The following is a 24,792-nucleotide window of genomic DNA, read 5'->3' on the forward strand; positions in this document are numbered from 1 at the left end:
CCCCCAAAGCCTGCTCCAGCTTTGCTTAGGCTGGTCTGCCACTGCCCCTTGAGTGATGGGTGCTTCTCTTACAAGTCGGTGCAACATACCTTTCCTGTCAACCTTGCAGGTTGTCTTGTGCTGGAAATGTGCCTCAATCTGTCTCTTTATGGGTTCTGCCATCTAGAATTTGTTTAGAGTCAATTTTAAAGGTATATGAAGAGATTTCAGGGGGAGCTCAGATGAGTCCCTGCTTTCACTCCCCCATTTTGGCTCCTTATACATTGTTTTTCTAATCCTCATATAATTGTTTATTGTGTATCTCATTTACTGGGGAATGCCAGCACGATCACTGTTTCATGTCCACACATACCAGGGCAGGCCTGGAACCCTTACTCGTAGGTAGGGGTCCAATATAATCAACTTGCCATGGTTTCACCAGTTCAGTGCCTTAGTGAATATGTATGGGTGTATAAGACATTCGCCAAAGTCTTTGACAGGCACACACCAGACATTGGGTAACTGCTTCTCACATGTCCTTTTCTATGGAGGGCAACTTGGTGATTTGTGCTATTCTCCATCCTACTCTGACTCCTGGCCACTTTTGTGATGGATCTAGTCAGCCATATTGGTTATTGGTCCGGGCACCACTGTGTGTACTCTGGCTAAGGTATCAGCCTCTGTTTTCCTTGGCAGTGTTCCCAGGTAGTGTACTGGGACATGAAACACAGTCAAGTGGGCCTTTGAGTCCCTTAATCGTGTGTACATGTCTTGCTACATGTCACTGCCCTGCAGAGGTTTACCCAATATATACCGTTCATCTTTATGTATTGACCCATCCACGTGGCCTGTTCTCTGATAATGGCCCAACTATCCATATGTTCCACCCCAGAGGCCATGATTGATACATCACTGCCCTCCAAACTGCCCACAATTCTGCACTATGTGCATGCCACAATATAACTACACAATAAAGCTCCTGTGTGGTTTCCCCTATTTCCTTATGTCCTCCAGAAAAGCAATATTGCATAGTTGTGCCTGTTTGTCATGGGGCTGCCACCTCATAAAACTATCTTTGCCACTCTAACCTGGAGCTGGAATTCACCTGCAGTCTTTGCATGATGTCAGTTACCAAAAAGCATTCAGAAACGGGGGATATTAAAAACCAAATACTATTGCCTTATTATTTGCATAACCAGTCCTGTGTCCCTGCCCCCATTCCCATCAATAGTTGTTGAAAGGCCATAATCATCTTGGCCTACTATGGATGATAGTTCACTTCAGCACCTGTATCAACCGGGGCTACAATCTTCAGTTTATTGCAGGGCAACCAATACATGGTTATTTCCGCGTGAGGGCTATAGTTGCCCTCTACTGCCAGCTGTTAGGGGTGACTTTGGGCACACTCCTAGTCCTTGGGGTGGGATGGCATCCACTCCATGTGGTCTGCATTCACAGTAGGTGTTACCTAGGCTCTGTCATATCTGGAATTATTTTGAAAGCTTTAGTTTCTTCCCAGCATTTGGCTGTTTATCAACATTATGCTTGGATGTTCTCACAGCTAGCAGGTCTAGCTCACATTTGCTTTATTGTTGTTCTGACAGGGCCTTTACTTGAATCCACAAACTGCATACCTTGGTCTTCATCCACCTTTGTACCTTGTCTTTTCTCTACTTCACCATACGAGGTTATGGGAGGATTTTGCAAGATTTTTCCCTTCATTGAGATATTATTTTATACCTATCAGATTGGCTAAAATGGTTGAAGGGGAAAGTGATAAATGTTGGAGGAAAAAATTAGGACATTAATTCGCTGTTGGTGGAACAGTGAACTGATTCAACCATTTTGGAGAGCAATTTGGAATTATGCCCAAAGACTCATTAAGCTACCAATAGCCTTCAATACCACTACTAGGTCTAGTTCCAAAAATGATTAGGGAAAAAGAAAAAAACCATTATGTTCTAAAATATTTATAACAGTTCTCTTTGTGGTTGCAAAGAACTGGAAATGGCAGGAATGCCCATCAGTTGGGGAATGGCTGAACAAGTTGTGGTATATGAATGTAATGGAACACTATTGTGCTACAAGAAAGGATGAACTAAATGATTTTAGAAAAAACATGGAAAGACTTGAACAAAATAATGAAGAGAAAAATGAGGAGAACCAAGAGAACATTGTATACAGTAACAACACTATTGTTTAAAAACAGCTTTGAGCAACTAAGTCATTTTGACAATACCAAATTAACTACAAAGGACCTATGAAAGAAGACAGCTGCATCCAGAGAAAGAACTGATAAGTAGAAGTATGTATAGATATATATTTAAAAGGAATAGAAAGTTGTACATAATAGATTTTCAGTTTTATGTGCAATCATCTTTTTTTATTCTGCTATGCAGAAATGCTTGTATTATTTCATTTAAATATATATGTGTGTGTATATGTGTGGTGTGTGTGTGTGTGTGTGTATCTATTTTTTTTCCCCTTCATTCCTGCAGTGAATAAGATACTGTTTGGACTTTCAAATCGGTGTGCGTGCATGGCTTGCCTCATCCCTAGATCTCTCAGCATCTGCTGTAACTCCTTTACAATCTTCCAGCTCCCTGGATGTCCCAGGAGATCCCCCTCATTGGCCCACACATCCTGATACCCCAATATAATCCAATCTAACAAAGAGTGTGTGCTGCTTGTCTGCCTAGCTCCATGGAGGCATTGCCACAGAGGGTACATTATATTACTTATTTTCTCTGATTCACCACTTGTTAAAGAGATACTGTCATTCCCCGCATCCCCCAAATCTCTACTCCAGACCCAAAGCCATACCACCCAAAGAGGTACACTTTCCTTCCCCTTCTTCTGAAACTTTGCCAACAGGGCAATCATTTCAGCTGATGTATACTACCACTGTGCTCTTTGGCTATGTCTCTCACATCCCCATCTTGGTCCCCCATCCAGTGCCCCTTAAACTTTCCAGTAATATTCAGGTATACTTTCATCAGGGGACAATATTGGTTGTGTGTAGTCTCCACTGCATCATTGATGACCTCTATACCATCCTCTGAATCTTCCACTGTATAATTGTTTTCTCAAGGGTTTCATGTCTTAGCTTCCCATTCCTCACAATTTACAATCACCTGGACCTGTGGCTGGGACAGTTTTCTCTCAGCTGAGCAAAACAATCGGCAAGGCTTTCTAAATTCCTGTTATATTCCATTTTTTTTTCTGAGATCTATAGCTAGTAAGGCCATGGAGGAGTGAGCATACCATTTTTATTGGAGTTTCTCCTTTAACTGCCTTACTCTCCTTTCTGCTTCTGACTGGGCTTCAGTTGCCCAGTGGGTAGCTCAAAGAAATGGTCAGTCAGTAGTGGCTACACACCATTTGCCCTCTTTGCTTAAATGGGGCACCTTCAATTCTTCTGTCAAATGATACAGACCAGCCAGTATTTTGGGAGCATCTCTGTACTCAGGCAGCACTGCAAGGATCTAGCACAGGGGTAGAGAACCCGTGGCCTCGAGGCCACATGTGACCCTCTTGGTCCTCAAGTGCGACCCTTTGCCTGAATCCAAACTTTTGGATTAGGTCTTGAGGTCCTAGAGGGCCACATGTGGCCTTAAGACCACAGCTTTCCACCTCTGACTAGCATGTAGGCCACCCTTCCCCACATGGACATGGATGACCAACCTGGCATTTCCACCTATTTATTGCCTCACCCCCCCAGACTGATTTATTCAGTGTCTGGCCAACTACACCACTCGTCAGGGAGCAGACCATCCAGAGGGACAGTCCCACTGTAATGAGAGGGCATTGAGATACCAAAGTGTGAAGCAGTCCATGCCAGTGTGACAGTAAATAGAGTTTATTTGAGGAGACTTACATATAAGGCCAGTCCTGGATGACAGCAGGACAGTGATAGAACTCTCCATGCACCCAGACCTAGTTGAGTTTTGTGTAGGAACAAGACTAAGAAGGCTTGGTGCCGAAGAATGGCCCATGTTCATATGGATGGTTATGTAAGGTATTACATAGGCAGTTGTATATTATAGTTGTGTCACTGTTACATATGCAGAATATACCAAAGCCACATCCTTGTGTCCCCTATACAGGAATGGGCCGCGAAATATACCATTTGTAAAAATACACTTAAGCACTTTTGCCTTTATAATATCAGAGAAGAAACTGATCTTCAGATTTTTATTTTTAATTTATGCCATTTTGAAGATTTTTGGGGGGGTTGGGAGGAGAAGAAACATGGAAGAGAAAAGGTGGCTCAATGAATACAATGATAGACTTGGAGGCAAGGAGTTCAGATTCTTCCTCAGGCGTTTACTAGTTGTATGGGCAGATCACTTTACTTCTGTCTGCCTCAATTTCCTAATCTATAAAATGAGGATAATAATAGCACCTAACAGCAGGATAAAATGAGATATTTGTGAAGTGCTTTCCAAACTTTAAAGTACTGTATAAATGCTAGTTGCCATCATTATCGTCATCATCATATAAATGACTCTCCAGGTGTTTCAGTATCAAATGAAACTTGAGTCATAGTGGGTTTAGAGAAAAGAAGGACCTTAAAAAGCAAGTCAAATCCTCAAATTTTAAAAATGAAGGAACTCATATTGTTCCCGGATAAGACATATCTTATTGTATATATGAGTTTACAATAGTCATTCACATGTACACACATGTAAATTCACATTTTCCAAGTGACTGTTTTAAAGATGCCTAGAATGTTTAAGACATCTTATTTCTATTGCAGTGGAAAAATTCTGGACTTGGTTGTTGAAAGACCTCCTTACTAGTCTTTTGAAATTTGGTTATTTTTCTCCTTGTGTCTTAAATGGGGAGGAAGGTATTAGATTTTTCTCTAAGCTCCCTGTCACTTTTTGAAGACCCTTTCCTCTAATTGGCCCTGCCTTCTATCTCTCCCTACTTCTCTTATCCCCTTCCCCTTCTGTTTTCCTTCTGAGAGCTTCTGATTACCTCCTCCCCCAATCTGCCCTCCCCTCTATCATCCCCTCTGCTCTCTTATCCCTTTCCCCCCTATTTTCCTGTAGGGTAAAATAGTTTCCATACCCAATTGATTGTGTACGTTATTCCCTCCTTAAGTCAAATCCAGTGAGAGTAAGATTCACTCATTCCCTCTCACCTTCCCCCACTTCTGCTCCACTGTAAAAGCCTTTTCTTGTCTGTTTTATGTGAGATAATTTACCCCATTCTACCTCTCCCTTTCTCCTTCTCCCACGATAATTCTCTCTTACCACTTAGTTTTATTCTCCACATATCACCCCTTCATTTTCAACTCACCCTATACATATAATTTTTTTTCCTCCAACTACCCTAATACTGACAAAGGTCTCATGAGTTACAAATATCATCTTTGCATGCAGGAATGTAAGCAGTTCAACCTTAATAAGTCTCTTATGATTTCTCTTTCCTGTTTACCTCTTCATGCTTCTCTTGAGTCTTGTATTTGAAAGTCGAATTTTCTATTCAGCTCTGGTCTTTTCATCAAGAATGCTTGAAAGTTCTCTATTTCACCAAATATACATTTTTCCCCCTGAAGGGTTATACTTAGTTTTGTTGGGTATGTGACTCTTGGCTCTAATCCTATCTCCTTTGCCCTCCAGAATATCATATTCCAAGCCCTGTAGTCCCTTGATGTAGAAGCTGCTAAATCCTGTGTTATCCTGATTGTGTTTCCACAATTCTTGAATTGTTTCTTTCTGGCTGCTTGCAATATTTTCTCCTTGACCTGGGAACTCTGGAATTTGGCTACAGTATTCCGAGGAGTTTTCCTTTGGGGTTCTATTTCAAGAGGTGATCGGTAAATTCTTTCAATTTCTATTTTACCCTCTGGTTCTAGAATATCAGGGCAGCTTTCCTTGATAATTGAAATAATAATTGAGAGATGATGTCTAGGATCTTTTTTTGATCATGTCTTTTAGATAGTCCAATAATTTTTCAATTATCTCTCCTGGATCTATTTTTCAGGTCAGTTGTTTTTTCAATGTGATATTTCGTGTTGTCTTCTATTTTTTAATTCTTTTGGTTTTATTTTACAATGTCTTGATTTCTGTTCTTTTTCCTTGAGGTAAACTCATTGACCTACTATAAATTCCGTTATAGAAATTCTCTTGATTGCTGGTTGCATAAAACACATGTAATAATAGAAACTATCAAAATGATTTAGCATTGACCTACAAAAAGTTCTTACTGCCTTTGACTCAGGACTGAAAGGAAACAATGATGCTAGTATTAATTTTTTCCTTTTTTTTTTTTAACAAACCTTTAATTAAACTGAAAAGCATTAAAGTTCAGCCATAATTCTACAAAGGCTTTTATTTCTACAGCTTCATGATGAAATATCCTCCTATAAATATTTAATGATGATAATAAAACACACAGCAATCACTGGGTAAAGAATCCACAGCCCAGTTATTTTATCTCCATTTATACTTTATTGCTATTTACAACATTTTACCTAGTATTTAGAAAAATTTACGAAGGGGATTTCAGTTTAGTACCATGCTTTGTGTGGATCACAGTAGTGCTAGATGCTCTAGAAGCAATTGAATTACAGCCCTCCCCAATCCATTCCTATTGCATTTCCTTTTTTGTGATTGCATGATATTATACAATCAGTTTATAAATTAGAATTTTCCTAGAGCATGCTGGCTGTAGGTCCTAGTACTTCCTTTTCAGAATCAGATGAAAACAATAGTAACTTTGTGGTCTCCGAAGTAAGTTCTCCACAATACCATGAGATAGGTTAAGTCATATTGTTCTCATTTTATAGATGAGGGAAAGAAGGTAAAGACACCTGAAGTGACTTTCCCTTCATATTAGATAAAGGGTCAAATTATGTAAATAGAAATGATGTTTTTCTTTCTAATTTTTATTTTTAACCTTGCAACAGTTTCAGAACATAGTGCTTCCTCATTTGCTACCCACTTGAGCCATCATGAGATTATTCAAATATTCTAGGCATTTGGAAAACATGGATTTGGGTGTGTGTGTGACTACTTTAATCTCATATATACTTTAATCTCAGATATACAATCAAATATTTGTTATCTAGGAACAATCTGAGCTTCCTGATTTGTAAAATGAGAGGATTTGACTTGATTTTTGAAGTATATTCCTCAATCAAAACCACCATGCCTCTAAGTCTCTATTGGTCTTTCAAAACTTGGAGCATCACAAAGATGAAGATGATCATGATCATGATGACAATGACTAGCATTTGTGTACTCTCATCACATTTATAAAGGAGATAAAAAGCATTACAAATGATCAGCAATTGGTGTGGAAGATTATTTATCAATAAGCAAGCATTTAAGTGTTTACTGGGCTCTGGGAATATGTAGACCAAAATGAAACATTCCCTGCCCTCAAGGAATTTGTATTCTATCAAATTATTAACAATAAAAGAAATGCAAATTGCATCAACTTTGAGGTTTAAGCTCACACCCAGGAAATCAGTAAATATGACAAAAGATATAAATAATTAATGTTGAGGCAGCTATGGAAAGACAAGCATGTTAATTCACTGTAGGTGAAGTTTTAAATTGGTTTAGTCATTTGAAATAATAGTTTTGGACACATATCACAAATAGATCAATGACAAAAAAGAAAGGCAATTCCCATATATGCCAAACTATTCGCAATGGCGTTTTTTGTGGTAGCAAAAAAAAAAAAAGTAAAGATAGTGCATTTCAATCAGTTGGGGAATGGTTGAACAAAATGTGATATGTGAATATAATGGGAATTTTTATACAATAAAGAATGAATGACAAATGAAGTATTCAGAGGAAAATGAGAAGAACTGAATAAATCGATAACAGAATGAAATAAGCAGAACAACAGGAATGATGGCTATGCTAATAGAAATGAAAAGGGCCCTAAGCCAAAGCCAAATGCTGGGTAATTGCAGTCACCATTTGTGGTTTGAAAGTGTTATATTCACTGTTAGACACAGACACTGTGCTGGGTAATTTTGGTTACAAGTGTTTTCCCTTGTTACAGGGAAAGTCTTGGTGGTGTTGGTGTGGCCTTCTCTATCAAGAAACAACTATGCTGTAAAACAAGAGGCATCAGAGTTTTAAAAAGAAATAGATAAATGAAAAAAAAAGATGAATGAATGAGTTAGTGAAAATAGTGGTTTTTCCAAGGTAGCAGCTAGGGCTTAAACTTGTTTTATGCCTTTAAATCTAGTGTGTTTAACAGCATGCTACAGAAACAATCTTATTTAATAAATAGTGGAAATTAAATATCGTGGTAGGAAAACCTGCATGCTAAGAGAGTCCTGTGGTAGAATACATACAGAACTGGACCTAGAGTCTGGAAGATTTAAATTAATGCTCTACTGTTAGCACATGGTGACTGCTAGTTGCTCAGTGCCCGAAGCAACTCTCAAAGATTCAAAAGCAGGTGCCAATCATCACTGGTAGAGAGGATGCTTCCTGAGTGGCAGTTTCCTAGACCAATGAAAACACAGATTCAGTTAAAAAAAAAGCATGGTAAATATATGTGTGCTGAAAAGAGGCAGTTTTGCATAATGGGGTGTAGAGCTGGCATTGGAGTCAGAAAGATGTGGGTTCAAATTTGTTTCAGCCTTATACAACTGTGTGACCATGGGCAAGTCACTGAAGTTCTAAGTGTTCCCAGGCAATTCTCTAAGACTGCAAATTAAAGATGAAGTCTTCAGTGGAAGAAATTTCCCACTGATAGTCTCTACATATCCCTACACCAATGTAATTCCAGTCAGAACAAAAGGAGGAAAATGCATGTTAAACAACTGATAGAACCAACTACTGACAAAAAAGCAGTAAGACTTAAAAAAGGGCACATGTCAAAAAAAGATTTTCCCAAAGGCTAGACCTTCTATGAATAGTAGGGCAAGGTATTTTAACTTTTCAATGAAATTAGAATTTTAAGTTTGAGGTGCCCTTAGTTAAAATCTAGTTCTATCCATACCCAAAGGAAATCCCCCTAGAGAAGTGATCATTCATGTTTTACTTAAAGGCCTCCAATAAGGAGAAATCTATCACCTTCCAAGGCAATCTATTCTCATTTTTAAACAACTGTAATTGTTAGATTGTTTTTTTTCATATATTAAACCTAAAGATTCATTTTTCCATCTTCCACACATTGCTTAGCTCTGCTCCATGAGATCAAGCAGAATGTATAATACCTTCCTCCATGTAACAGCCCTTAAAACGCTTTAACATAGCAATCATCTCTTCTACTGAGGTTTCTCTTATCCATGCTAAACATGATCAGTTCCTTCAACTGATCTTCATATTTCATGGACTCAAGGCCTTTCAATATACTGGTTGTTTTCCTCTGAAGGCTTTGTAACTTTTCAATGTCATTTTAAAATTGTGGCACCCAGAAGTAAATACAATACTATTCCATATGTGATTTGACCACAACGGTTACAGAGGAATTACTACTTCTGTATTGCAGGACTCTATACCTCTCTCAATGCATCCTATGATTCCACTGACTTTTTTTTTGGTTGTCATGTGGCATTGAAGACTCACAAAAACTAAAATTCCCAGAACATTTTCAGAAAACTTGCTGCCTGGTCATGCCTTTCCAAAACCATACTAATATTGTTGAATTTTTTGAAATGCAAGTATGAGAACTTATATTTATCACTACAGAATTTATTCTTAACAGTTGCAGTCCATTAACTCTAGCCAGTCAAAATATCTTTGGAAACCAATTGCCATCCAATTGTAACTATCCCCATTTTTACCATCTAGGCATGCCATCTATGGCTTTAATAATTGATAACAATTTTAAGTGGCAGAAGGCCAAGAACAAATCCTCAAGACATTCCCCTGGAAACCTCTTGACATGTTGACATTGAAAGTGAAACAGAGATTCCTCTTCACTCCCCTAACCCCAGCCCTCTAGGTTTGGTTTGAGTTGCTCTACCCCTAGGCTGGTTTGTTGTGATGTCACATTCTAAACTGTCTTGTTCTTTCATCCAAGCCTCACACAGCTTTACTGATTCTCTTTAGCCAGCCAGGTCTGTTCTCATCTGCTTTCATTCAATGTGTAGGTAGTTATGCCTTTGATTGATGAGGTATCTATGAATTGTTTGTATTTACTTTATACCTTTTATTAATTTTTTAACTCAAAGAAATATTATAACTTGATAATGTGCCAGGGAGTAGAGCGTCTCATTATTTATGTTGATTGGGGTTGGAAAGGGACTGTGAAATACTACTTTTATAATTGAAACTTAAAGCCATTGAAGTGTAGTGTCCAGAATGATAAGGATAATAGCTTTGCTATATGCTGCTCATACCACACATAGAACTGTGTGCGTGTTTAGTTCTGGGTTCTACATTTTAGAAAGAACATTAACAAATTGGAGTATACAAACAGAATGACAGTTTGGTTAGTGAAGAGACTGGTTGAACAAACTAGAATTTTAAAAATTCTCTTCATTTAAAAAAAATTAAGTAACATGTATTTTTATTAATCTGTTACTACAACTACCTCTCATATTGAGCATTTAAAAAAAATACTCAATTCGTGTCTACATAGTCTAGCAAAAGATTTCCATATTAGTCATTTAATTCATATACAGAGGCCTTACTCAAAGATGAGTTACTTTTATTTTGCATTGAATTCTGATAAGTTTAATTATCTGGTTCTCAGCTTAGATCAAATGAGAAGTAGTAGAAATCAGGAAAGGGAGTGCAGGGTTTCAAGTAGAAAGTAGAGGTTGTCAGAAACAACATCTGATAGCAAAGGAGAAGATAAAAAAACTAATAAAATAGGTAGACAAAAGAACTAAATAAAATATAGTATTTCGGGGTCATTTAGTACACAGGCAAATAGTTCATTAAGTCATCATTGCAATGGATGTCGGAGATAATTTCAACAAGAAAAAGCCAAAGTGTGTTCAATAAACTCTATTTAAAAAGTTAAAAAAGTGTTTGATAGATGTTAGAAAGATATCCTTCCCAAGTGATTGAGATGAAACAAGTTTAATGCTTTCTTTCCTCATTTTCAGCATTCAGGAATGTCAATTCACATAACATTTTTGTGTTAGAATAGAATACCTATAGCAACACTGTATTATCATTTTCTCTATTGTATTAAGGAATCGAAAGGTTTAACTGATACAGTTCAATCTATCTACATGCCATGAACCGAATCTGCTTTAAAGATGATTGATAATTTAACCTTCTTGTTAAAGTCATCATGGAAAAATCCACTGGGGAAACCAGAAACATGATTGGACAAACTAATTGATCATTCACTCAATCAATAATTATTTATAAAGAATCTACCATGTGACAGGTACTATGAATGAATGAATAAAATAGCACTTATTAAGCACTTGCTGTATACCAAACTCTGTGGTAAGACTGGGGCTACAAAACTCACAATAAATGAATAAATAATTTTGGAAAAGGGAATACATTATACAAAACTAGACAGTCCTCACCCTCAAAGAGAATATATTATATTAGGGAGAAGCAACATGTAAAGAAGAGTATTAAACAGGCAAGGATGTTGTCTAGGGCATCACTAGGATGGTGAATGAAGCAATATGGCAGTTGTAATTACAAAGATAAAAATTAAATTGTGGGTTCAGACTGCTGGGAGCCAAGATGTCTTAGTAAGAAATAAATTGCTCTCACTCTCCTTTTTGACCTCTAAAAATCCCAGAAAATAGCACACAAGGAAAAATCCTGGAACAGAAGAGACAGTGGAAAAACAGGAGAAGCAGTGTTTTAGCCTGGGAAACCTGGAAGTGTACCAAGTGTACCTTTTTCCAGAGAAAGGAGTATTATAGTTTCCTTGAGCTTTTCAATTTCTTTTTCTTGTTCAACTACTTTCTTCTGTAGAACATAATTCATGTTTCCAGGATTTTGAAAAAGTTCACTTTCCAGTAGCTGTTCAGCAGATGGTCGTTATGATGAATTACTCCTCGTTAATTGCTTTATGTATTTGGCTTGTATTGGACATCTTTGGCTAAGTGATTCTGGGATCTGAATCATTTCTTAAACCTGTTAAAACTTCTGCTCTTTCCATTTCTGTTCCAAATAGCTGAAAGAGCTCTAGAAGGATCACACCCAAACTATACATGTCTGACTTGGCATCATATTCAGATCTTTGCAGCTGTTCTGGTGAAGCATACAGACTAGTACCCACTCCTGAAGTATGTGTCAATCTTTTCCCATTTCTACTGGTCCATTCTGTGTCTTTCTGAATGATGTCTGTACAAGCTAGACCAAAATCTCCTATTCTTACATGATGGTCAGGTCCATTTTACTCAGGTAAAAATGTGTAAATGTAAAAACTGTGCAGTCTAGGACAGGAGGAATCCAATAAAGCCAGTAGCAAGCCCCACCCCAGTAAACCAGGAGGACATCCTGAGCACCGGGGTGGTAGAACATGCCAACACCAGGAACCCTACAAGTCTTGGCATAGCCAGTGGAACCAGCAGACTCCAGCTCACAGAACCACCACTTATGCAAGCATAGTCCTGGGCAAGCAGGCATCTTCCAGCAGCTGAACCCACCACCCCATGCCTCAGCACAGCTCAAAGCAGGGAGGCATTCTCCAGCATCCCAACGTCCCTGTGTTTCAGCTCAGCACAGGTCAGGTAGGCATCCTCCAGTGGCCAGACCTCCACATGATTCAGTATAGCCATGGGGAAATGCAGAAAAACCCCACCTGGCCCCAGCACATGCCAGATACCACCGCTGGAACCTGAGCTCAGTGCCAGGTAAGCTGCCAGACCCCTACAGCCTCCAGCTGCCAGCACAAGAAGTCCCAGCACACAAAGCCAGTGACCAGGCTCCTGGACCTCAATACAAGAAGCTTAGGATAGTGCCTCCTATGCTCCAGCAGGAGAGCTCAACTTTAAAAACCAGGAAGTAAGCAAAAAGCAGAATAGAACACTGACCACAGATAATTATAACAGAAGCTAAACTAAACAAACATACACTAAGAAGAAGAAAATATTGTCAATAAACCTTATATCTGAAACCTGAAAGGGGAAGATGAACTGCTCCCAAACCCGAAAAGTCTTCTTGGAAGAGCTCAAGAAGGATTTTAAAAGTCAAATAAGAGAGGTGGAAGAAAAATCGAGAAACAAGATGAGAGGTATGCAAGAGAGAGCTTGGCCAAGGAAGGACAAAAATTAACTAAAGAAAACAACTTATTAAAAAATAAAATTGACCTAATAGAAAAAGAGGTACAAAAATCCACTGAAGAGAAGAACTCCTGAAGTAGAATTGGCCAAATGCAAAAGGAGGTGCAAAAACTAACTAAAGAAAATGATTCATTAAAAATTAGAATGGGGGGGCAGCTAGGTTGCACAGTGGTTAGAGCACCAACCCTGAAGTCAGGAGGACCTGAGTTCAAATATGACCTCGGACCAAACACTTGACACTTACTGGCAATGTGACCCTGGGCACGTCACCTAACCCCAATTGCCTAAAAAAAAAAAGTTAGAATTGGGCAAGTGGAAGCTAATGACTGTATGAGACGTAAAGAATCAGTCAAACAAAATCAAAAGAATGAAAAAAAATAAAAGAAAATATAAAATACCTCACTGGAAAAACAGCTAACCTGGAAAATCGATCCAGAAGAGATAATTTAAGAATTATTGGTCTGTCTGAAAGCCATGATCAAAAACAGGTAATTTCAAGAAATTATCAAGGAAAAAAGCCCTGAGGTAGCATGGAAAAGAATCTACCAATCACCTCCTGAAAGAGATCCGAAAAGGAAAATGATAAGGAATGTTGTAGCCAAATTCCAGAATTATCAGTTCAAAGAGAAAATACTGCAAGTAGGCAGAAAGAAATAATTTAAATATCATGGAACCACATTCAGCATTATGCCAGAACTACCAGTTTCTACATTAAAGATCAGAGGGCTTGGAATAGGATATTCCATAAGGCAAAGGAGCTTGGACTACTACCCAGAAAAATTGAACGTAATCTTTCAGAGGAGGAGATGGATATTCAGTGAAGTGGGGCACTTCCAAACCTTCCTGACAAAAAGACCAGCAGTCAACAGAAATTCAATCTTCAAATTTGAGACTCAAGAGAAGCATAAAAACATAAACAAGAAAGGAAAAAAATGTTATTCAGTAAGGGCAAACTGTTTACATCCTTACATGAGGAGATGATACTTGTAACTCGAGAACTGCAACATTATCACAACATTTATAAGGGGTATACATAGAGAGTGTGGGTATAAGTTGACTTTGATGTGATGATAAAAAATTAAGGGGTGAAAAAAAGATTATACTTTGTAAAGAGGAAAGGAGAAGACAGGAAATCACATGAAATGGCAAAAAGACTTTAATTACAGTAGAGGGAAAGAAGAGAGGGAGGTGAGGATTGTTTGAACTTTACTCTCATCAGATTTGGCTCAAAGAGGAAATAATATACACACTCACTTGGGTATAGAAATTTCTCTTACCCTATAAGAAGTATATTTACATATATGTAAGTTCCTTAAACTCATTCATTCCGCCCATTTCTTATCACTGTTCTCCATGCCTACTCCTAACTAGGGAGGATTCATTCAAGATGCCAGAGGCATTCCTCTCTGTCCTATTATCTTGAAGAAAGCAGTGGTGCACCAAGTCTTTCTGTCAAACTTCGTTTTCCCCATATGTTCAACCTATCTTTTTCTACTATAGATTTCTTTTATGATATCTTTTAACTCTCATTCTTCAAAGTTCCCCATTTTATATACATTATAATCTGCTTACATTGTAAGATCCTTGATGACAGGGGTTTTCTTTTGCTATTTTTTGTATCCCTTGCACTTAGCAAAGTGCCTGGCGCATAGTAGGTTCTTAGTAAATGTTTATTTATTGATTGTTCACACCAGCAATGTACCTCTACATTGCCCATCTATGTAATATTCATTTTCAGTTGTGTGGAGGAAATTGTTGTGTTTCATGTGTTACAGTCATACAAAACTGATAAAATATTGTTATTAAAAATATGGTATTTTGTTTCTAGTAGAATTTTAGGGTTATTGAAGGAAATTTGCAATTTCCTGAAGGCTGGCCATCCATATTTCTCACCTTCTGCTTAATTCTGGACCATGCCTATATATACATAAGGGATAAAGTGATAAAGTGAATATATTATATACACATGCTTATACTTGTAAACTGAGGCACAAACCCTATGGGACCTGGATCCCTCATTCCAGATGGGAAGAAAAGCAGAGGGAGGCTATGCTTGTAAAAGTTAAGAGTGATCTTTATTACACAAGTACATACATGTGCATATGGAACAGACAGCCTAAAGCTGGAACAGTTCCATTTGGGGAAAGAAGGGAGTGGTTTATAGATTTTTCTAACAAAGGGAAGCAGAAATTGGGCTGATCAAGGGAGAGAGCCTGGCATGTTGTAGGTGGACAAGATAAGCATGATGTGCAGAGTTCAAGGCTCTAGTACACATAACAAGGTAAGCAGGATGTCTCTAAGAGTTCAAGGCTAGCTAACAGCTCAGGGGCTGTCTAAGCCTGATTTGAGCTAAGCTAGTTTCAGAGTTACTGATTCTGCACTTTCAGCTGGATTTACTCTTGGTCAAGTAAATCCTTGGAAAAGGATTGTTGATTTGTCAAATCATTCTGTATCCTAGTTGGTCAAGTCATTCCCACACAGCTCCCTCAGGTACTGGATAATTGGGAAATCAAGGTAATTAGCATATTCATTTTCACACATGCATAGTTATTTAAAGTCAGATTCTGTGCCACAAAAATTCCTTTAAGATTCCATATGCAAGATATTAAAGGAATAAAACAATTAAAATGAAAAAATATATAAATGAAAAATCCTCGTTTTGAAAGTCTGTCCTCCTGATAGAAGTGTTTAACCGTGTGTGTGTGTGTGTGTGTGTGTGTGTGTGTGTGTGTGTGTGTGTGTGTGTGTGATGTCTGTCTGTCTGTCTGTCTGATTTCTCTGGCTTTTATTGAATGACCAATAATAAGTCCCAGCCCAAGCCCCTGTTGCTTACTGTTTGGGTTTTGATGGCTTAGAGTGAGTGTAACTAGCATTTATTTTCTGTTCTGGCTAGAAAGGTCTGAAGGTCTTCCCCTCCTAGACTTTTGCAATGGTAAACTAGGCCAGATTTTGCCTCATATCTTACCTATCCCTTATTTTTTGAATGGGCCTTGTCTCAGACAAACTAAGACCTTGGAAAGACCTTAACTTAAAAAGGCCAAGGTCACCTACTACATTGTGGGCCACTGACAATGGGACTCTGATGACTTTGGAGGAGAGAGTGAAGCTGATGACTTTGTGCAGCTCTGCCTCACTTGTGTCCATTTCACAAGCAAGTCAAGACATTACCCTTGGGATGTCATTGTTTCTCTTTGAGAACTAAAAATGAACAGCAACTCTGATTTCATCAGTGGAGGCAGCTATCACTCCCCTCTATCTGTTATCTTCCCTATTAGAATATAAGTTTCTTGAGTGTAGAAATAGTCACCTTTTTGTATTTGTATCCCTAGATAATAGCACAGTGCTTGGCACACAGTAAGTGCTTAATACATGCTTCATTCATTCATTTGAGAGGTGCCTAGGGCATAGTGCCATTAAATGACTTCTCCAGATTCACACAACCAGTTTGTGCAAAGGGGTGAGATTTGAACTCTGAATTAAATGAATTCCTTTTTGCAATGCCAACTCTTTATCCACTGTGCCATTTTGCCTCCTTAAAATAATATGTAGATTAGGGCAGCTAAGAGGCACAGTGGATAGAGGTCTGGCCTTGGAATCAGGAGGACCTGAGCTCAAATCCAGCCTCAGATACTTGACGCTTAACTAGCTGTGTGACCCTGGCCTCACCGAAAAGCAAAAAACAAAACAAAGCAGAAACAACAACAAAAATAATATATAGATAAAAGGGGACGTAGGTTAAGAATCAGGAGACCTATGTTCTAATTCTTTTTCTGCCTCTGCCATTCCACCAGCTGCTATGTGACCATAAGCAAATCATTTAACACACTTGGGACTCATTTTCTCATGTATAAAAAGGAGCAAACTGTGCTAGATGATCTCCCAAACCACTTCTAGATCTACAACTTTTCCTAAGCAGAATGTTTTCCCTAGTACTAATAATTCTCATTCATCCATTGATTTCATTCATTCATTCATTTATTCATCCATCAATCCATCCATCTATTCACCCATCCATCCATTCATTCTTTGCATCTCTATCATGTGTAAGTTAGTATGAAAGGAATTGGAGATGTTGATAAGTGTGACCCAACAGGTAACCCAAATATGGACCGTGCCATAATGAAGCTTGCAACTTATTTAAAGTGATCATAGGGTCACAGATTTAAAGCTAGAAGGCACCTGAGGGTCCCATTTTACAGATGAGAAAACTAAGTTACAGAGAAATGGAGTGAGTTTTCCAAAGTCACACAAGAAACCAATGATAGAACTTGAATTCCAGCCCAGGTCACATCTGGCTCTAAATCTAATTCTCTTTGCACTGCTCCATACTTTAGGGACAGAAAGAATTGTACCTACCATAAGGTATAATATGAGAATGTAATTAAATACATGCAAGCTGCTTTAGAGGATGAAGAGATTGTTTGATTGATTCTAATAAGAAACTGCTCCTCAAATGAAAACATTTTAAAAAGGTAGGAGTATTTTTCAAATACGGTACATCTTCATGGAAAAGTTTTAATCATGACTGTAACTTAAAAAAAAAAATAAGCAGGGCAGTTAGGTGGCACAGTGGATAGAGTACTCTCCCTGGAGTCAAGAAGACCTGAGTTCAAATCCGATCTCAGTCATTTGACACTTACTAGCTGTGTGACTCTGGGCAACTCATTATCCCTGATTGCCCCACCAAAAAGAAAAAGAAAAAAGTAAGAATTAATAGAGTTATTTGAACAGATAGGGAAGATGGGATTCCAAGAGGTTAGTAAAATTTGCTTGGGGTTATTTAGTAAAACACTGGAGGAATATAACTTCCAAGTTAGGCTCTAAACAGATGAATCTTTTTTTCCCCCTATGAGTTTTCTGTATATTTTTTGAATTTTTGTTAAATAAATTTTTGTATTAACTTTGAATATAAAATTACATAAAGCCTTGCCACCCACTATTCCTTTTTGCCACTGAATTTTTTTCTTTCCCAGATGTCAGAATCAAATGATTATAGCTGTAACCTGCTGGGTTAAATACAATATGTTGTAAATAAAGTGCTATATGTTTAGTGGCTGTGAACATTCATTTTCAACCTCATATTTTTCCAAAACAAAGTGAGATGTCTCACTGACAAAATTATATATTTAAAATTATATTACACAACTATTAAAATATTGAAATAGTGAAACCACAGTTTAAAATAAAAACATTTTAATGCTTGGCAAAACATAATGGTAGTCCCTAACAGCTTTTCTGTTGTTGTTAAAGTTTCCATCAGTTACTGTGCTGGGAGAAGAAACTAGGTGACTTTTCTTTCTCTGCATTAAATGAAATAGCGTTAAGCCTGCCTTTGGCTTAACTGGCTTTAGTTCCTTGCCCCAGAAGTATTCCTCCTTCACGCAGAAATCCTGAGATATCAAGAGAGGCCAGTGCTGCACTTTGGATTAAAGCAATTTAAGTGTCATGGTTGTGATCCTTAGGTCAAAAAGCTACACTCATTTCCAACAAATGGAATCTGGATTCTGGCTATGATTGAGCAAAATGAAGAAAATAATAAAATGTTTTGAAGTCATTCAGGTTATATTTCTCAGTAGTACATAGCTTCTTGTTTGGGGTAAAGCAAAACTAGACAAAGGAAAAGAATAATGGTACAGGTGAGGCTGGCACAGAAAGCTTTTTTAAGTGGAGTGAAAATATTGAGTATGATCTTGAACATCTTGTTCTTTTGTGGGGGGAGAATCAATTCTATCAGGTCACTCAGTATAAAGTGCTGTCCATTGAACTAAAGGATGCCTAGCTGAACTGAATCCACTTATGTCCAAATTGAGAAAGGTTTATTTCTTACTCACTGGCAGGATCTGCCACACAATTTGAATTTCCATCTGACTAGGGAGTACTAATTGCCAGGAAGCATTAAAAGTTCTTTCACTATAGATCCACGTTCTTCCTTTTTTCTATGCAGAGGAATAATGAGGATGGGGCAATCATGACTTTTACCAATGTGCTTATCACTGTTAGTATTTCTGGGAAGACTAAGCATCACACAATTCCTCTGGGAACAGGGCATCCTGAGTACCAGCTTTGGGCTGGGGTGCTGCCCTCTATCCAAAATTGGGGGTTGTTAGGGTGTTACTTCAGAGGGAGGCCAGAAGGTTTGAAATACAGTGACATGTTCATTAAAGGTTCAAAGGATGAAGGCAGGGGTTGGGGTAGAGGGTTAAGTTGTGGCCTTTTTGCCTAGTAGATGGCAGTCATTAAGCTCTGGATAGAGTAAAAGACAGAAGAATTGGCTAGGCCTCTGAGGAAAAAAATTGGTGAAGTAATGCTCATAGAGGAAGGCAATTGAAATAGCATTGAAGAGAATGAAGTATGCTGTTCTTTTCTATTCTTTTTGGCCCAGTGTGTCGAGGCCTGATAAAAGACAAACCTAGTACTGGAAAGCATGGCTGGGGTGTGTTCTCTTCTTGAGTAGAATCAGGTTTCTTTGAGTATAAGAAGATATAAGGAGAATGAGAAAAAAATCTTTTTTTTTTTCCAACCAAAGACAAGGTTTATTAGAACATCAGTCATATTGGGCAGACTGTTAAGGAGTCTGAATGTTAGTGAACTATTGGCTAGATTTTAAGAATCTGAGCAATGGCTAGATTATAAGAATCTAAGCACCTTAATGGAGAGAAGATGGACCTTATGTAGAGAAAGATGGTGGGGGGTGACTGGAGGAGGAGTCTAAGGAGATCTGGATGGGAGTGGCCAGTAAGTTGGGGTGAACAGAACTCCTGGGACCTGGACCACATGGCCAAGGGAGAATGGAAGCTAGCTAGGATTAAGGGTGGGAAATGGCCAGGGACTATAGGGAGGTAAGACAATGGAGGGCTGGGCTAGGTTATGGGTAACAGATTGGGTGTAGCCATAATGAAAGGCTAATTGATATAATTATGGCCTCATGCTAATGCCAGAGATTTGGTCATATGGGAAAGTCCAGGGTTTTTCCTTTCTGGGGTCCAGATCCCAACCCCATCATTCCCTTCTCAAACAAATGGGACCCAAATTCTTTTGGGGTAAGGGGCAAAGGTATTGGCTTCTGAAATTTCTTCCTGCTGGCAAGGGGCATAGAGCTTTCCCTGCCTTGAGGGGGTCCCAAAGAGGAGGTTGACCGGAACCAAGCACAGGCTGCATTCAGGAACAATGGGGAAACATTGGCTGGTACTCACTATTTGCTATGAACTGTAGGTGAATAGCCTGTACACAAATCTGACAGAAAAAACTGCAGGGCCCAGATATGACAGGATAAAACATCCTTAACTCTGGATTCAGTTAATTCAGTTTTCCAACCATGCGGTATCAAATCCACCTCATAGCCAGATTCGGGAATAGCCAGGTGGGTAACATTCCCTTTCAAAGGAATATAATGGGGAAACTGAGCCTGGAGAATCCCATCCCAGACTGAGGCTAAAATTGTCCTCCCAGCTTTTTCCCAGTGCTGACTTCCTACCAGTATCATATTCAGAGTAGCTTGTGGCATTTCTCGCAGGTGGTGGATTATTGATTATCGATGGATTATGATCCATCAGACAACTCAAAATAAAATCCTAAGAGCTTTTACCTCAAACAGCAAGTTTCATTAATCACAGCTTAGGAGAAACTTTTCCAGGGTTTATGTCTCAAACTTAAATTTGTCCTGGTGTAAAAAGCCAATCATTTGACATTTCTATACACTCTCAAATTCTCAGCAAGCCATACATAACCCAAACAAGCTTTTTGGCTAGTTTACATATTAAAACAATAACCAATAATAGCTAAATTATTTTAGCAGTAACCAAATTATGAAAAGTTACTTGACCTGATACAAATAGTTCACTAATTTGAAACTTGAAACAAACTCATTACCAATCAGGTGACTTCAGTTTTGTTAAATACTTTTCACAGAGAATCAACATCTCATCATTAACAGTTAAAACTACAAATTTAAAGGAGCATGCTTACCCAAGTTGGGAGGCTAGCTTCTCTATCTTAAGCAGGATGTGCTGAACCTGAGTGATGTTTCTAGTCAAAGGTTGCTCTAGGGCCCAAGGTCATTGCCAGGGGGGCCCATGCTGTAGCTGCTGCCCCTCCCCCCTCCTTCCTTTCCCAGGTGGGGGAGGGTGAAATCAAAGATGAGGGTTAACAGATACTCTTTTGACTCAAGGGAAGAGAGTGAAAGGAGGGACCAGGGTTCTAAGGAGGAGTTTCAGAACTCCTTAATGATCAATCACAAAATCTACAGAATCTGCCAAGATGTTTTTAGCTGTTCTAACTTTTCCCTGTAAACTCCATGAAAGAGGATTCATGGGTATAGAGGGAAGGGAGTAAGTAAGCCTTAGGGAACCAAAAAGCAACTGCAATTTTCCCCAATTCCCTAGTGCCAAGAGAACTGACAGAATTGGGTATACACTTCCACATAGGGCATCTGTCCTTGTCGTCTATACTGCAGAAGATGTAAACAGGGCCATGGCTTTGAACTGAACCAGCGGACCAAGAAACTGAGAGCATCAGGCCGAGTGAGAGACAGCCTTGTAACTGTCTGCCCAAAAAGCACCTCTAAGCCTTAGTACTTGGAGAGCAACCTCAACTGCAGAGCTGGGGGTGAAGGGAGGCTTACATACCTTCCAGTCTTCTCTGGAGAAGAACTTGGGGTTAGTCAATTTACCCATATGGGCCACCAAAATGTTGAATTTTAGGGGTGCTGGGACCCCACAATCACAACTCGTGGGTCCTGCCTGAAAGAATTAGACCCAAGCCTTCCATCAGCCAAAGACAAGGTTTATTAGAACATCAGTCATATTGGGCAGACTCTTAAGGAGTCTGAATGTTAGTGAGCTATTGGCTGGATTTTAAGAATCTGAGCAATGGCTAGATTATAAGAATCTAAGCTTTGAGAAAAAAGTATAAAAACTTTACATAGAAGGTTTCCTAAATAAAATTATGTCTATGGTGAGAAATGCAATCCAATTCCATCTGGTAAACACTTAGAAATTGCCTACTGTGTCCAGAGGAGTGGACTAGAGGCTAGAGATTCAAAGACTAACATGAAATTCCTTGCTTTCAGAGAGTATGCATACTATTGGGAAAATGAGCAACTGCCCTGGAATGAAGCTTAGACTATGTCTCCCAGCAAAAAATGCCCTACCTCTTTGTAAAGTGCTGGAAACCAGAAGTATGATATTTGGTTTTCCTTCTGTTTCCCTCCAGTCCATACCACATAGTTCATCTTTTCCCAGTTATTTAGAATTTTTATAATCCCTTGGTGAGGGGGAGGGAAAAAGGAAGGTATAAGTTCATTAAATTTAATTCTGGTTGGATAGAATGTTAAAGTCAAAAAGACCTTGCTTCAACACATATTAGCCATGTGACCTCTTAATCCAAGTCTTTTATTCTGATTATCAGTCTCCTGAGTAGTAGACAGTAAAACCTATAGTACCTATGTGGGTTGCTTAAATGACTTAATATGTATATAAAGTGCTTGCTATGTTTAATATTTAATATATTTAATTGAATATTTAATAATTGCTATATTTAAATGCTATATGAATTTCAGTCACTATTATTTAAATGTTTTCTTTTCTGTAGGTTTCAGTTTAGATCATATTGTGTTTAAGTTTTATGACATTTGTATTTAAGTATATTTTGTAATGTATAACACTAGATGATACCCAAGATAATTATAGGTAAGACTCAAGGTACTACATCAGCTCACATCTAGCTTATGTCTTGCTTTCTGCAAACCTACAGAGAAGCATCCTGTCAATGAACTAATCAATGTATCAGTAACCAGCAACAGGGTATTGTGCATAATTTGACCACCAGCTGGTGTGGCACTCAAGCCACCAGCCAATTAGCTTCTTCAGTGGGAATCCAGTGACACTGTATAAATGTCATCTTCCATAAAGGCTGCCATATTCTTATTGCTCAGAAGATGTTCACCTACAATTTCTTCTAGAGGCAACTAGAAAGCCTCTGTTGGACTTAGAAAGACCCAAGTTCATTCTCATCACTTACCAACTGTGTGACCCTGGGTAAGGCATAACCTCTGTGAGTCTCCATTTCCTCTTCTGTAAAATGCAGTGGTTTGACCTGGTGGGCTCTAAGGTCCCTTCCAGGTTTAAATACATGGTCCTATGATCCCATGATTCTTAAAACACCTCCTATCTCTTCCCTCATGGATACAGACGGACATTGTCCTAAGTTCACATGGTTCTTTGTAGCAACAGACACTGACCCTAATACAAAATTGATCTACAAGTAGGAAATGTATATCTGAAGTACCAAAATTATAAAAATCTTGATAGAACTATGACCTTTAACCCCCATGTTTGAATACAAACCTTCCTTCTCTTCAACTGACCTTCTGTATTTTGTATCACACAGCTTATTCACACCATGGCCATATGCATTATACAAAGAAAATGAGTATAATATTTGTTTTCAGGTACTCAGGATTTTTCATTCTGATTACCTCCTGCCTATCATCTCATCTATCATTAGACTTAGGGGGATGGGGAGAATGGGAAGAATAATTAGAGGAAGCAGATTAATGCCCAAAATGGGCTCTGCAAACAGGAAAAAAAAAACAGGGCAAGAGTAGAGGAAGTTAGGATCAGTTTCCAGCTCTGATCATAGTATTGATGGTGCCAGCACAGTCCTGCTTAATTCAGGCCTCTGGTCTTATCACCTCAACATCTTGGTCACAACAGCTTTCCAGTGATGGCTGGGTTATCAGCTCTCTTTTTGCTGTAACAGCTGTGCTTTTTGCCTCAAGAAGCAAAGTGGCTACTTGTGCCATTAAGAACTTTCATTTTGCTTATAATTATATGAAAGAAATGAAATGGAATGAACAACTGGCATTCTGAATGGGAAGAATCCGTAGCTAGAAGTCCTCCAAGGGACAGGATGGGAAAAACAAACAATTGAAGAGAAGGAATAGAAGCCACATGCCATATCTTGTTCCTTTTTGACATGGCTTCATACTTGCCATGAGAACTGAGCTGTCAGTTCTTACTTTCATTGTCCTGTAGTCTCAGTTTCCTCTGTGACACTTCTTATAGCCCCTCAGATTCCCAAAGAAATGGAACTCATAACAGACCATGCCACAAAAGTTATAATAGGATTGCCTACAAGTGTGACGATTCATGCTCTGTAGAATGATTGACATATGTGGCCCAGGCACAGCAAAAAATCTTAGGTACATTAATAATATTTTGAATCAATACATCTCCTTTCTTCCAGGAAACTCAAAAACATTTGACAAACCATATTCCATTAATCTTTTCAAAATCTCTGTGAAGTCAGCATGTGGAAAATGGAGGTATTACTGTTTTACAGGTGGAAAAGCAGATTTAGCATAGAGAGAGTTAAGCAATTTCTACAAATACATACAGCAAAGTCAGTTGCAAAAGATGGTATAGAATGCTGGACTTTGGACTCACCAATTAAACATGCACAGAAAAAAAATGTTTATATGAATTAAAAGTGTGACATTCTAATAGCCAGGGTTGGGAGGAAGGGCAAAAATGTAATATTTTATTTTAAATCATTCTTTTCCTCTTTCTGGCTAAAAGTATGTGTTGAAGAATAAGTGGTTCTATGTTTTTTATTTCCATTTC

This window comes from Phascolarctos cinereus, unplaced genomic scaffold (genome assembly GCF_003287225.1).
Source record: "Phascolarctos cinereus isolate Bilbo 61053 unplaced genomic scaffold, phaCin_HiC Scaffold_4;HRSCAF=312, whole genome shotgun sequence".
Classification (NCBI taxonomy): domain Eukaryota; kingdom Metazoa; phylum Chordata; class Mammalia; order Diprotodontia; family Phascolarctidae; genus Phascolarctos; species Phascolarctos cinereus.